General features: G+C 58.6%; 1 non-coding gene across 1 annotated transcript; it reads left to right on the top strand.

Moving 5' to 3' along the window:
* The first annotated feature begins 11,405 nt into the window (after positions 1–11,405).
* On the top strand, positions 11,406–11,524 carry LOC131868843 (5S ribosomal RNA). Its single transcript, XR_009367263.1, has one exon. It is a non-coding gene; the product is annotated as a 5S ribosomal RNA (ribosomal RNA).

Raw genomic sequence — 11,524 nt, 5'->3', positions numbered from 1 at the left:
TTGTGAGGCGAGATTCCAAAGGCTAAACGTGAGAGGCTGCAGGGTCGACTCAGAGAGGTCTATGCATGTGAGAGGCTGAAAGCAAGGTCGACTCGGAGCGGTCTATGCATCGGGCGCGCTTGGGGCGACTACCAGTGCCAACCCCTTATCCCGCGACGCGTCCGACAAAGAGAACGTTCCAAGGCGGCAGAGGAGGTTACCAGCCGAAGGATGCAGTAGCAATAACAGGTATAGTTCCGCGGCGGCCGAGAAGACTCACCGCATAGGAATCGGGATGCGAGGCGAGGGATGCGGCGGGAAGGCCCCGACGGCTAAACGGAAGAGGCTGCAGGGCCGCCTCGGAATGGTCCAAGCATCGGATGCGATTGGGACGACTACCAGTGCCAACCCCTTATCCCGCGATGCGTCCGATACACAGATAGTTCCAAGGCGGCCGAGGAGCCTCACCGCATATCAATCGGGGTGCGAGGCGAGGGATGGGGCGGGAAGGCCCCAACGGCTAGACGGAAGAGGCTTCAGGGCCACCTCGGAATGGTCCAAGCATCGGACGCGCTTGGGGCGACTGCCAGTGCCAACCCCTTATCCCGCGATGCGTCCGATACACAGATGGTTCCAAGGCGGCCGAGGAGCCTCACCGCATAGCAATCGGGGGTGCGAGGCGAGGGATGGGGCGGGAAGGCCCCAACGGCTAGACGGAAGAGGCTTCAGGGCCGCCTAGGAATGGTCCAAGCATCGGACACGCTTGGGGCGACTACCAGTGACAGCCCCCTATCCCGCGATGCGTCCGATACGAAGATGGTTCCAAGGCGGCCGAGGAGCCTCACCGCATAGCAATCGGGGTGCGAGGTGGGGGATGCGGCGAGATGGCCCCAACGGCTAGACGGAAGAGGCCACAGGGCCGCGTCGGAATAGTCCAAGCATCGGACGCGCTTGGGGCGACTACCAGTGACAACCCCTTATCCCGCGATGCGTCCGATACGAAGATAGTTCCAAGGCGGCCGAGGAGCCTCACCGCATAGCAATCGGGGTGCGAGGTGGGGGATGCGGCGAGATGGCCCCAACGGCTAGACGGAAGAGGCTGCAGGGCCGCCTCGGAATAGTCCAAGCATCGGACGCGCTTGGGGCCACTACCAGTGACAACCCCTTATCCCGCAATGCGTCCGATACGAAGATAGTTCCAAGGCGGCCGAAGAGCCTCACCGCATAGCAATCGGGGTGCGAGGTGGGGGATGCGGCGAGATGGCCCCAACGGCTAGACGGAAGAGGCCACAGGGCCGCCTCGGAATAGTCCAAGCATCGGACGCGCTTGGGGCGACTACCAGTGACAACCCCTTATCCCGCGATGCGTCCGATACGAAGATAGTTCCCAGGCGGCCGAGGAGCCTCACCGCATAGCAATCGGGGTGCGAGGCGAGGGATGCGGCGAGATGGCCCCAAAGGCTAGACGGAAGAGGCTGCAGGGCTGCCTCGGAATAGTCCAAGCATCGGACGCGCTTGGGGCGACTACCACTGCCAACCCCTTATCCCGCGATGCGTTCGATACACAGATAGTTCCGAGGCGGCCGAGGAGGTGGGGGATGCAGCGAGATGGCCCCAACGGCTAGACGGAAGAGGCTGCAGGGCCGCCTCGGAATAGTCCAAGCATCGGACGCGCTTGGGGCGACTACCAGTGACAACCCCTTATCCCGCGATGCGTCCGATACACAGATAGTTCCGAGGCGGCCAAGGAGCCTCACCGCATAGCAATCGTGGTGCGAGGTGGGGGATGCGGCGAGATGGCCCCAACGGCTAGACGGAAGAGGCTGCAGGGCCGCCTCGGAATGGTCCAAGCATCGGATGCGCTTGGGGCGACTACCACTGCCAACCCCTTATCCCGCGATGCGTCCGATACACAGATAGTTCCAAGGCGGCCGAGGAGCCTCACAGCATAGCAATCAGGGTGCGAGGCGAGGGATGCGGCGAGAAAGCCCCAACGGCTAGAGGGAAGAGGCTTCAGGTCCGCCTCGGAATGGTCCAAGCATCGGACGCGCTTGGGGCGACTACCAGTGACAACCCCTTATCCCGCGACGCGTCCGATACACAGATAGTTCCAAGGCGGCCGAGGAGCCTCACCGCATAGCAATCGGGGTGCGAGGCGAGGGATGCGGCGAGAAGGACCCAACGGCTACACGGAAGAGGCTTCGGGGCCGCCTCGGAATGGTCCAAGCATCGGACGCGCTTGGGGCGACTACCAGTGACAACCCCTTATCCCGCGACGCGTCCGATACACAGATAGTTCCAAGGCGGCCGAGGAGCCTCACCGCATAGCAATCGGGGTGCGAGGCGAGGGATGCGGCGAGAAGGACCCAACGGCTACACGGAAGAGGCTTCGGGGCCGCCTCGGAATGGTCCAAGCATCGGACGCGCTTGGGGCGACTACCAGTGACAACCCCTTATCCCGCGACGCGTCCGATACACAGATAGTTCCAAGGCGGCCGAGGAGCCTCACCGCATAGCAATCGGGGTGCGAGGCGAGGGATGCGGCGAGAAGGACCCAACGGCTAGACGGAAGAGGCTTCGGGTCCGCCTCGGAATGGTCCAAGCATCGGACGCGCTTGGGGCGACTACCAGTGACAACCCCTTATCCCGCGACGCGTCCGATACACAGATAGTTCCAAGGCGGCCGAGGAGCCTCACCGCATAGCAATCGGGGTGCGAGGCGAGGGATGCGGCGAGAAGGACCCAACGGCTAGACGGAAGAGGCTTCGGGTCCGCCTCGGAATGGTCCAAGCATCGGACGCGCTTGGGGCGACTACCAGTGACAACCCCTTATCCCGCGACGCGTCCGATACACAGATAGTTCCAAGGCGGCCGAGGAGCCTCACCGCATAGCAATCGGGGTGCGAGGCGAGGGATGCGGCGAGAAGGACCCAACGGCTAGACGGAAGAGGCTTCGGGTCCGCCTCGGAATGGTCCAAGCATCGGACGCGCTTGGGGCGACTACCAGTGACAACCCCTTATCCCGCGACGCGTCCGATACACAGATAGTTCCGAGGCGGCCGAGGAGCCTCACCGCATAGCAATCGGGGTGCGAGGCGAAGGATGCGGCGAGAAGGACCCAACGGCTAGACGGAAGAGGCTTCGGGTCCGCCTCGGAATGGTCTAAGCATCGGACGCGCTTGGGGCGACTACCAGTGACAACCCCTTATCCCGCGACGCGTCCGATACACAGATAGTTCCAAGGCGGCCGAGGAGCCTCACCGCATAGCAATCGGGGTGCGAGGCGAGGGATGCGGCGAGAAGGACCCAACGGCTAGACGGAAGAGGCTTCAGGGCCGCCTCGGAATGGTCCAAGCATCGAACGCGCTTGGGGCGACTACCAGTGACAACCCCTTATCCCGCGACGCGTCCGATACACAGATAGTTCCGAGGCGGCCGAGGAGCCTCACCGCATAGCAATCGGGGTGCGAGGCGAGGGATGCGGCGAGAAGGACCCAACGGCTAGACGGAAGAGGCTTCAGGGCCGCCTCGGAATGGTCCAAGCATCGGACGCGCTTGGGGCGACTACCAGTGACAACCCCTTATCCCGCGACGCGTCCGATACACAGATAGTTCCGAGGCGGCCGAGGAGCCTCACCGCATAGCAATCGGGGTGCGAGGCGAGGGATGCGGCGAGAAGGACCCAACGGCTAGACGGAAGAGGCTTCAGGGCCGCCTCGGAATGGTCCAAGCATCGGACGCGCTTGGGGCGACTACCAATGACAACCCCTTATCCCGCGACGCGTCCGATACACAGATAGTTCCGAGGCGGCCGAGGAGCCTCACCGCATAGCAATCGGGGTGCGAGGCGAGGGATGCGGCGAGAAGGACCCAACGGCTAGACGGAAGAGGCTTCAGGGCCGCCTCGGAATGGTCCAAGCATCGGACGCGCTTGGGGCGACTACCAGTGACAACCCCTTATCCCGCGACGCGTCCGATACACAGATAGTTCCGAGGCGGCCGAGGAGCCTCACCGCATAGCAATCGGGGTGCGAGGCGAGGGATGCGGCGAGAAGGACCCAACGGCTAGACGGAAGAGGCTTCAGGGCCGCCTCGGAATGGTCCAAGCATCGGACGCGCTTGGGGCGACTACCGTTGCCAACCCCTTATCCCGCGATGCGTCTGATACACAGATAGTTCCGAGGCGGCCGAGGAGCCTCACCGCATAGCAATCGGGTTGCGAGGCAGATTATTGGGAAGGGAACCCCCTGGGATGCGGCTCAAGCAGTGCCCAAAGGGACTGGAATGCGGAATCACATCGAGAGACCCAAATGCTATACGAGGGCTCAAATCGAATTATCGATTTGGCCACGACATGGACGCATCGGAACGACTACCTTTGCCGAACCACTCGCAATTGCATCCATACCGAAACCAATAGACATTTCCGTTAGAGCCCTCGCATAGCATTCGGGAATCTCGCATGCCCCTCTAAATCGACCAATGCTGGCGCTCAATGAAAATCCGAGCGCTACCACCGTTCGAGCGCCAGCATTGGTCGAGTTAGAGGGGCACGGGGGAGAATGCTCCAGTCAACACCTCCCCTATATAAGTTATTTGTCCGATTCTCGCACAACCGTAGTCTGCCTCGTCGAATCAAACAACGGTCCCAGATTCCGACTTCCGTTCCGTAGAGACCCAAAAGCTAGATGGAGGCTCGCAAGAAAGAGAGTCGGCGCATAGCAATCGGGTTTCTCGAACGTTTAGGGACCGAGCTCACTTGCGGATAGGGCAAAATCCGCCAAGCAACCCAAAAGCTAGACGGGGGCTCGAATCGAATCGCCTAGGCGGCCACAACAACGACGTGTTGGATCGACTACCAGTGCCAAACCATTCAGCAAGACTAGTCTGTGTCGAGGCCGGATAGAGATTCTCAGAGAGCGCCCGCATAGCATTTAGGAGACCTGCCGCGTCCCTCACACTCGACAAATGGTGGTGCACGTTTATAAATCCGAGCGATCCCAACCCTTTCAAGCACCAACATCGGTCGAGATAGAGGGGCACGGAGGGGGCTGCGTGAGACAACACAGTCCCCTATATAAGTTATTTGTCCGATTCTCACACATCCGAAGAATGGTCATCAAATCGGACAACAGCCCAAACTTCCGACTTCCGTCCCAGAAAGCCCAAGAGCTATCTAAAACGTTCATGGCCGGAACTCGATCGCGGCTATACCAGTCCGCCAAGCAACCCAAAAGCTAGACTGGAGCTCTAGTCGAATCACCTCTGTGGCCATTGCAAGGACGTGTTGGAGCGACTACCATTGCCGAACCATTCCGCAGGTCGAGTCCATACCAAGGCCGCATAGAGATTCACGATGAGCTCCTGCATAGCAATCAGGAGACTTGCCGTGTCCATCACAATCGATAAATCCTGGTGCAAGATTTTTGCATCCGAGCGCTCCAACCAGTCGAGCACCAGCATCAATCGACATAAACGGGCACGGGGGGAGGATGCTCGAGAACACTACCTCCCCTATATAAGTTATTTGTCCGATTCTCAAGCAGCCGAAGTCTGGTCATCGAATCGGGTCAAAGACCACAACTTCCGACTTTACCCACAATGCAAGTCATCGAATCGAACATCGGCCCCCGAGTCGGACTCCATGCGTATGTCAGGTCATCGGACCCAAATTCCGCCTTCCTGCGCATGGCGGGCCATCAATATCAACTCGGTCATCAGACCCAAACTCCGCCTTTTTGCGTATGGCACGCCTTCAAATCGGTCATCGGACCCAAATTCCGCCTTCCTGTGCATGGCGGGCCATCAACATCAACTCGGTCATCGGACCCAAATTCCGCCTTTCTGCGCATGGCACGCCATCAACTCGGTCATCGGACCCAAATTCCGCCTTCCTGCGCATGGCAGGTCATCGGACACAAATTCAGACCTCGCCAATATGCCTACGTATCGAATCGGTCATCGGACCCAACTTCCGACTTCATCCATACTGTAGGGTCTTTGAGGTTGGCGCGGTGCGCTCAACCCAGGGAGTCGACCCATCGAAGCATACACCTCCCCTATATAAGCTATTTGTCCGATTCCCACACCTGTGTAGTTTGCACCTCTGACCAGGACATCGACCCCAACTTCCGAACTCGACTGCAACGACGGCACCAGCGCCTTGGTGCGCACCTTGCGACGCACAGTCCCAACATTCGCCTTCCTGCACATGGCAGGTCATCGGACCCAAATTCCGACCTCGCGAGTATGCCTACATATCGAATCGGTCATCGGACCCAACTTCCGACTTCATCCATACCGTAGGGTCTTTGAGGTTGGCGCGGTGCGCTCAACCCGGGGAGTCGACCCAACGAAGCATACACCTCCCCTATATAAGCTATTTGTCCGATTCCCACACCTGTGTAGTTTGCACCTCCGATCAAGACATCGACCCCAACTTCCGAACTCGCCTCCAACGACCGAACCAGCGCCTTGGTGCGCACCTTGCAACGCACAGTGCCAACATTCGCCTTCCTGCACGTGGCAGGTCATCGGACCCAAATTCCGACCTCGCGAGTATGCCTACATATCGAATCGGTCATCGGACCCAACTTCCGACTTCATCCATACCGTAGGGTCTTTGAGGTTGGCGCGGTGCGCTCAACCCGGGGAGTCGACCCAACGAAGCATACACCTCCCCTATATAAGCTATTTGTCCGATTCCCACACCTGTGTAGCTTGCACCTCCGATCAGGACATCGACCCCAACTTCCGAACTCGACTAAAAAGACCGCACCAGCGCCTTGGTGTGCACCTTGCAACGCACAGTGTCAACATTCGCCTTCCTGCACATGGCAGGTCATCGGACCCAAATTCCGACCTCATGAGCATACCTACTAATCGAATTGGTCATCGGACCCAACTTCCGACTTCATCCATACCGTAGGGTCTTTGAGGTTGGCGCGGTGCGCTCAACCTGGGGAGTCGACCCATCGAAGCATACACCTCCCCTATATAAGCTATTTGTCCGATTCCGACACCTGTGTAGTTTGCACCTCCGCTCAGGACATCGACCCCAACTTCCGAACTCGCCTGCAACGACCGAACCAGCGCCTTGGTGCGCACCAAAAGTGCGCACTTTTGGAGGGCACTTTTGTGCGCTCCAAAGGTGCGCACTTTTGGAGGGCACTTTTCTGCGCTCCAAAGGTGCGCACTTTTGGAGGGCACTTTTTGGAGGGCACTTTTCTGCGCTCCAAAGGTGCGCACTTTTGGAGGGCACTTTTTGGAGGGCACTTTTCTGCGCTCCAAAGGTGCGCACTTTTGGAGGGCACTTTTTGGAGGGCACTTTTCTGCGCTCCAAAGGTGCGCACTTTTGGAGGGCACTTTTTGGAGGGCACTTTTCTGCGCTCCAAAGGTGCGCACTTTTGGAGGGCACTTTTTGGAGGGCACTTTTCTGCGCTCCAAAGGTGCGCACTTTTGGAGGGCACTTTTCTGCGCTCCAAAGGTGCGCACTTTTGGAGGGCACTTTTTGGAGGGCACTTTTCTGCGCTCCAAAGGTGCGCACTTTTGGAGGGCACTTTTTGGAGGGCACTTTTCTGCGCTCCAAAGGTGCGCACTTTTGGAGGGCACTTTTTGGAGGGCACTTTTCTGCGCTCCAAAGGTGCGCACTTTTGGAGGGCACTTTTGTGCACTCCAAAGGTGCGCACTTTTGGAGGGCACTTTTCCTGTGCTCCAAAGGTGCACACCTAGGTGAGCACCTTCGACCACACCTTGTAGCACACCAAACTCTGACTTTCGACTTCATCCGCAATGCAGGGTCTTTGAGGTTGGCGCAATGCGCACAACCAGGGGAGTCGACCCATCAAACCCAACACCTCCCCTATATAAGCTATTTGTCTGATTCTCATACATGCGTAGCCTGCAGGAGCAATTAGGACATCGACCCCAACTTTCGGCTTCTAAACGAAAACAAGGTCTTTGAGGTTGGTGTAATGCGAACAACTAGGGGAGTCAACCCATCAAACCCAACACCTCCCCTATATAAGCTATTTGTCTGATTCTCATACATGTGTAGTCTACAGGAGCAATTAGGACATCGACCCCAACTTTTGACTTCTTAACGAAAACAAGGTCTTTGAGGTTGACGTAATGCGCACAACCAGGGGAGTCGACCCATCAAACCCAACACCTCCCCTATATAAGCTATTTGTCCGATTCTCATACATGTGTAGCCTGCAGGAGCCATTAGGACATTGACCCCAACTTTTGACTTCTTAACGAAAACAAGGTCTTTGAGGTTGGCGTAATGCGCACAACCAAGGGAGTTGACCCATCAAACCCAACACCTCCCCTATATAAGCTATTTGTCTGATTCTCATACATGTGTAGCCTGCAACAACGATTAGGACATCCACCCCAACTTCTGAATTCGTCTGCGTTGACCGCACCAAAGGTGCACGCCTTGGTGCTCACCAAAATCCGACTTCCGACTTCTTCTGCTATGCGGGGTCTTTGAGGTTGGCGCAGTGCGCACAACCAGGGGAGTCAACCCACCGAATGCAACACCTCCCCTATATAAGCTATTTGTCTGATTCTCATACATGCGTAGACTGCAGCAATGATTAGGACATCCACCCCAACTTTTGACTTCTTAAACAAGACAGGGTCTTTGAAGTTGGTGCAGTGCACACAACCAGGGGAGTCGACCCATCAAACGCAACACCTCCCCTATATAAAGCTATTTGTCCGATTCTCATACGTGTAGTCTGCAGCAGCGATTAGGACATCGACCCCAACTTCCGAATTCGTTTGCATTGACCGCACCAAAGGTGCACGCCTTGGTGTGCACCCTGGAGTGCACTTTGGTGCTCACCTCGGTGCACACTTTGGTGTGCACCTCGGTGTGCACCAAAGGTGCGCACCTTGGAGCGCACCAAAGGTGTACACTTTGGAGCGCACCACATAGGGTCTTTGAGAGGTTGGCGCAGTGCGCACACCAAGGTGGGTGTTGAGGTGCGTGCCGAGGTGGGTGGGTGCTAGGGTGCGCTCCATGGTGGGTGCCAGGGTGGGTGCGTGCTAGGGTGGATTCCAAAGAGGGTCATAGGGTGGGTGCCAAGGTGGGTTGGTGATATAGTGGGTTCAAAGGTGGGTACTAGGGTGGGTTCCAAGGTGGGTCACAAGTTGGGTGCCAGGATGCGTGGGTGTTAGGTTGGGTGCCAAGGTGGGCTCCTGCGTGGGTGGGTGCTAGGGTGGGTTTCAAGGTGGACGCGAGGGCGGGTGCCAAGGTGGGTAACAAGTTGGGTGTTAGGATGGGTGAGTGCTAGAGTGGGTGCCAAGGTGGGTGGGTGCTAAGGTGGATGCCAAGGTGGTTCACAGGGTGGGTGGGTTCTAGGGTGAGTTCCAAGGTGGGTCACAGGTTCAGTGCTAGGGTGGGTGTCAAGGCGGGTGTCGAGGTGCCTGGGTGCTAGGGTGTGGATGCCAATGTGGGTCATAGGGTGGGTACTAGGGTGGGCTGCAATGTGGGTGCCAAGGTGGGTAACATGCTCGGTGGGTTCTAAATTGGGTGCCAGGGTGGGTGTGCACCCACCTTGCCCGAGGTGGGTGCCAAGGTGCCAGTGTGGGTGGGTGCTAAGGTGGATGCCAAGGTGGGTGAGAAGGTGGGTGATAGGTTGAGTGGTAGGATGGGTGGGTGCCAAGATGGGTCACAGGGTGGGTGCAAGGGTGGGTAGGTGCTAGGGTTGGTGTCAGGGTGGGTGGGTGCTAGGTTGGGTTCCAAGGTGGGTGCGAGGGTGAGTGTCAAGGTGGGTCACAGGTTAGGTGCTAGGATGGGTGAGTGCTAGGGTGCAAAGGTGCCAGGGTGGGTGCTAGGATGGGTCGATGCTAGGGTGAGTGGCAAGGTGGGTCCACAAGTGTCAAGGTGGGTGCCGAGGTGGGTGCCAAGTCGGCGACTGCTATGGTGGATGCCAAGGTGGGTCACGGGGTGGGTGCCAAGTTGCTAGGTTGGGTTCCAAGGTGGGTGCCAACGTGGGTGCTAGGGTGCGTGGGTTAAAGGGTGTGTCACAACGTGGGTGCCAGGATGGGTGCGCACCCACACTGGCCAAGACGGGTGCGGGTGCAAGGTTGGGTTCCAAGCCCGGTCACAGGCTGGGTGCTAGGATGGGTGGGTGCCAAGGTGGGCACCAGGGTGGGTGCACCCACCCTGGCCAAGGTGGGTCACGGGGTGGGTCCTAGGGTGGGTAACGGGGTGGGTACTAAGGTGCGTGCCAAGGTGGGTCATAGGGTGGGTGCCAAGGTGGGCACCAGGGTGGGTGTGCACCAACCCTAGCCAGGGTAGGTCACGGGGTGGTTGTCGGGGTGGGCGTCAAGGAGCCAAGGTGGGTGGCAAGTAGCCAAGTTGCGTGCCAAGGTGGGTGTCGGGGTGGGTGCCAAGGATCCAAGGTGGGTGCCAAGGAACCAAGGTGGGTGTCTGGGTGGGTGCCGAGGTGGGAGCCAGGGTGGGTCCCAAGGTGAGTGCAAAGGTGGGTGCCAGGGTCAAGGTGAGTGCCAATGTGGGTTCCAAGGTGCCAGGGTCAGGGTGAGTGCCAATGTGGGTTCAAAGGTGCTAAGTTGGGTGCGAGGTTGGGTGCGAGGGTGGGTGGGTGCCAAGGTGTGCTAGGTGGAAGCCCGGGTGGGTCGGCATCCCATGGGTGTCGAGTTGGGTGCCTGATGGGTGCTTCTTGTCAAGTTTTAGTCGTCGGGACTCATTTCGAGCCTTAGAGGTCGTTTCTTGTCCGGTTGCCCTGTCTTCGACCTGGGAACCCAATTTTGGTCCTCGGGTCCCATTTTTTTTTGTCTCGCATCCCACTTTTGGCCTGTGGCCTTTTCGGGGTCGATTCTCGTTTTGGGCATCAGAGCATGTTTCTTCTCCTAAAACCCAATATTTGTTTATTAAGTCTCGGAACACATTTTTGTTCTCGTGGACCCATCATGGGTCTTGGAACGCATTTGTGGTCCTTGGGTCCCATTTTGCATCCCGAAACTTGTGTTTTGGTGCTTGATCCCTATTTTGGGTGCCCACCTTGCACCAAGTGCGCACCCGGGGCAAACCGAGCGCCTTGGTGCACCGGGGCAAGATCGAGCGTGCACCCGAGGCGCCCCGAACATGCACCAAGGTGCACTCGGCCCACATGTGAGCGCAGGTCGTTGCGCCCGAGGTGGTGTGTGGGCACCGCGTTGCAGACGGGACACTGCACGCACACGACGCCCCCTCCAGGTGCACGCACGTAGGCCGGGCCGGGTGCACACCCGACGCCCTAGCAAGGTGCGCGCACCCGGGCAGGGCTCACACTTGGCGAACGGGGCGCACTTCGCGAGGGAGGGTGTGCACCTCGACGGGGGTGGGTGGCCGGGGTGGATTCGCACGTGGGTCGCGGTTTGCTAAGTACACACTGCGACAAGCTCATAACGGGTGCGATCATACCAGCGTTAGTGCACCGGATCCCATCAGAACTCCGCAGTTAAGCGCGCTTGGGCCGGAGTAGTACTGGGATGGGTGACCTCCCGGGAAGTCCCGGTGTTGCACCCT

This window comes from Cryptomeria japonica, unplaced genomic scaffold (genome assembly GCF_030272615.1).
Source record: "Cryptomeria japonica unplaced genomic scaffold, Sugi_1.0 HiC_scaffold_222, whole genome shotgun sequence".
Lineage (NCBI taxonomy): Eukaryota > Viridiplantae > Streptophyta > Pinopsida > Cupressales > Cupressaceae > Cryptomeria > Cryptomeria japonica.
This window is presented reverse-complemented; position numbering and strand designations above follow the sequence as displayed.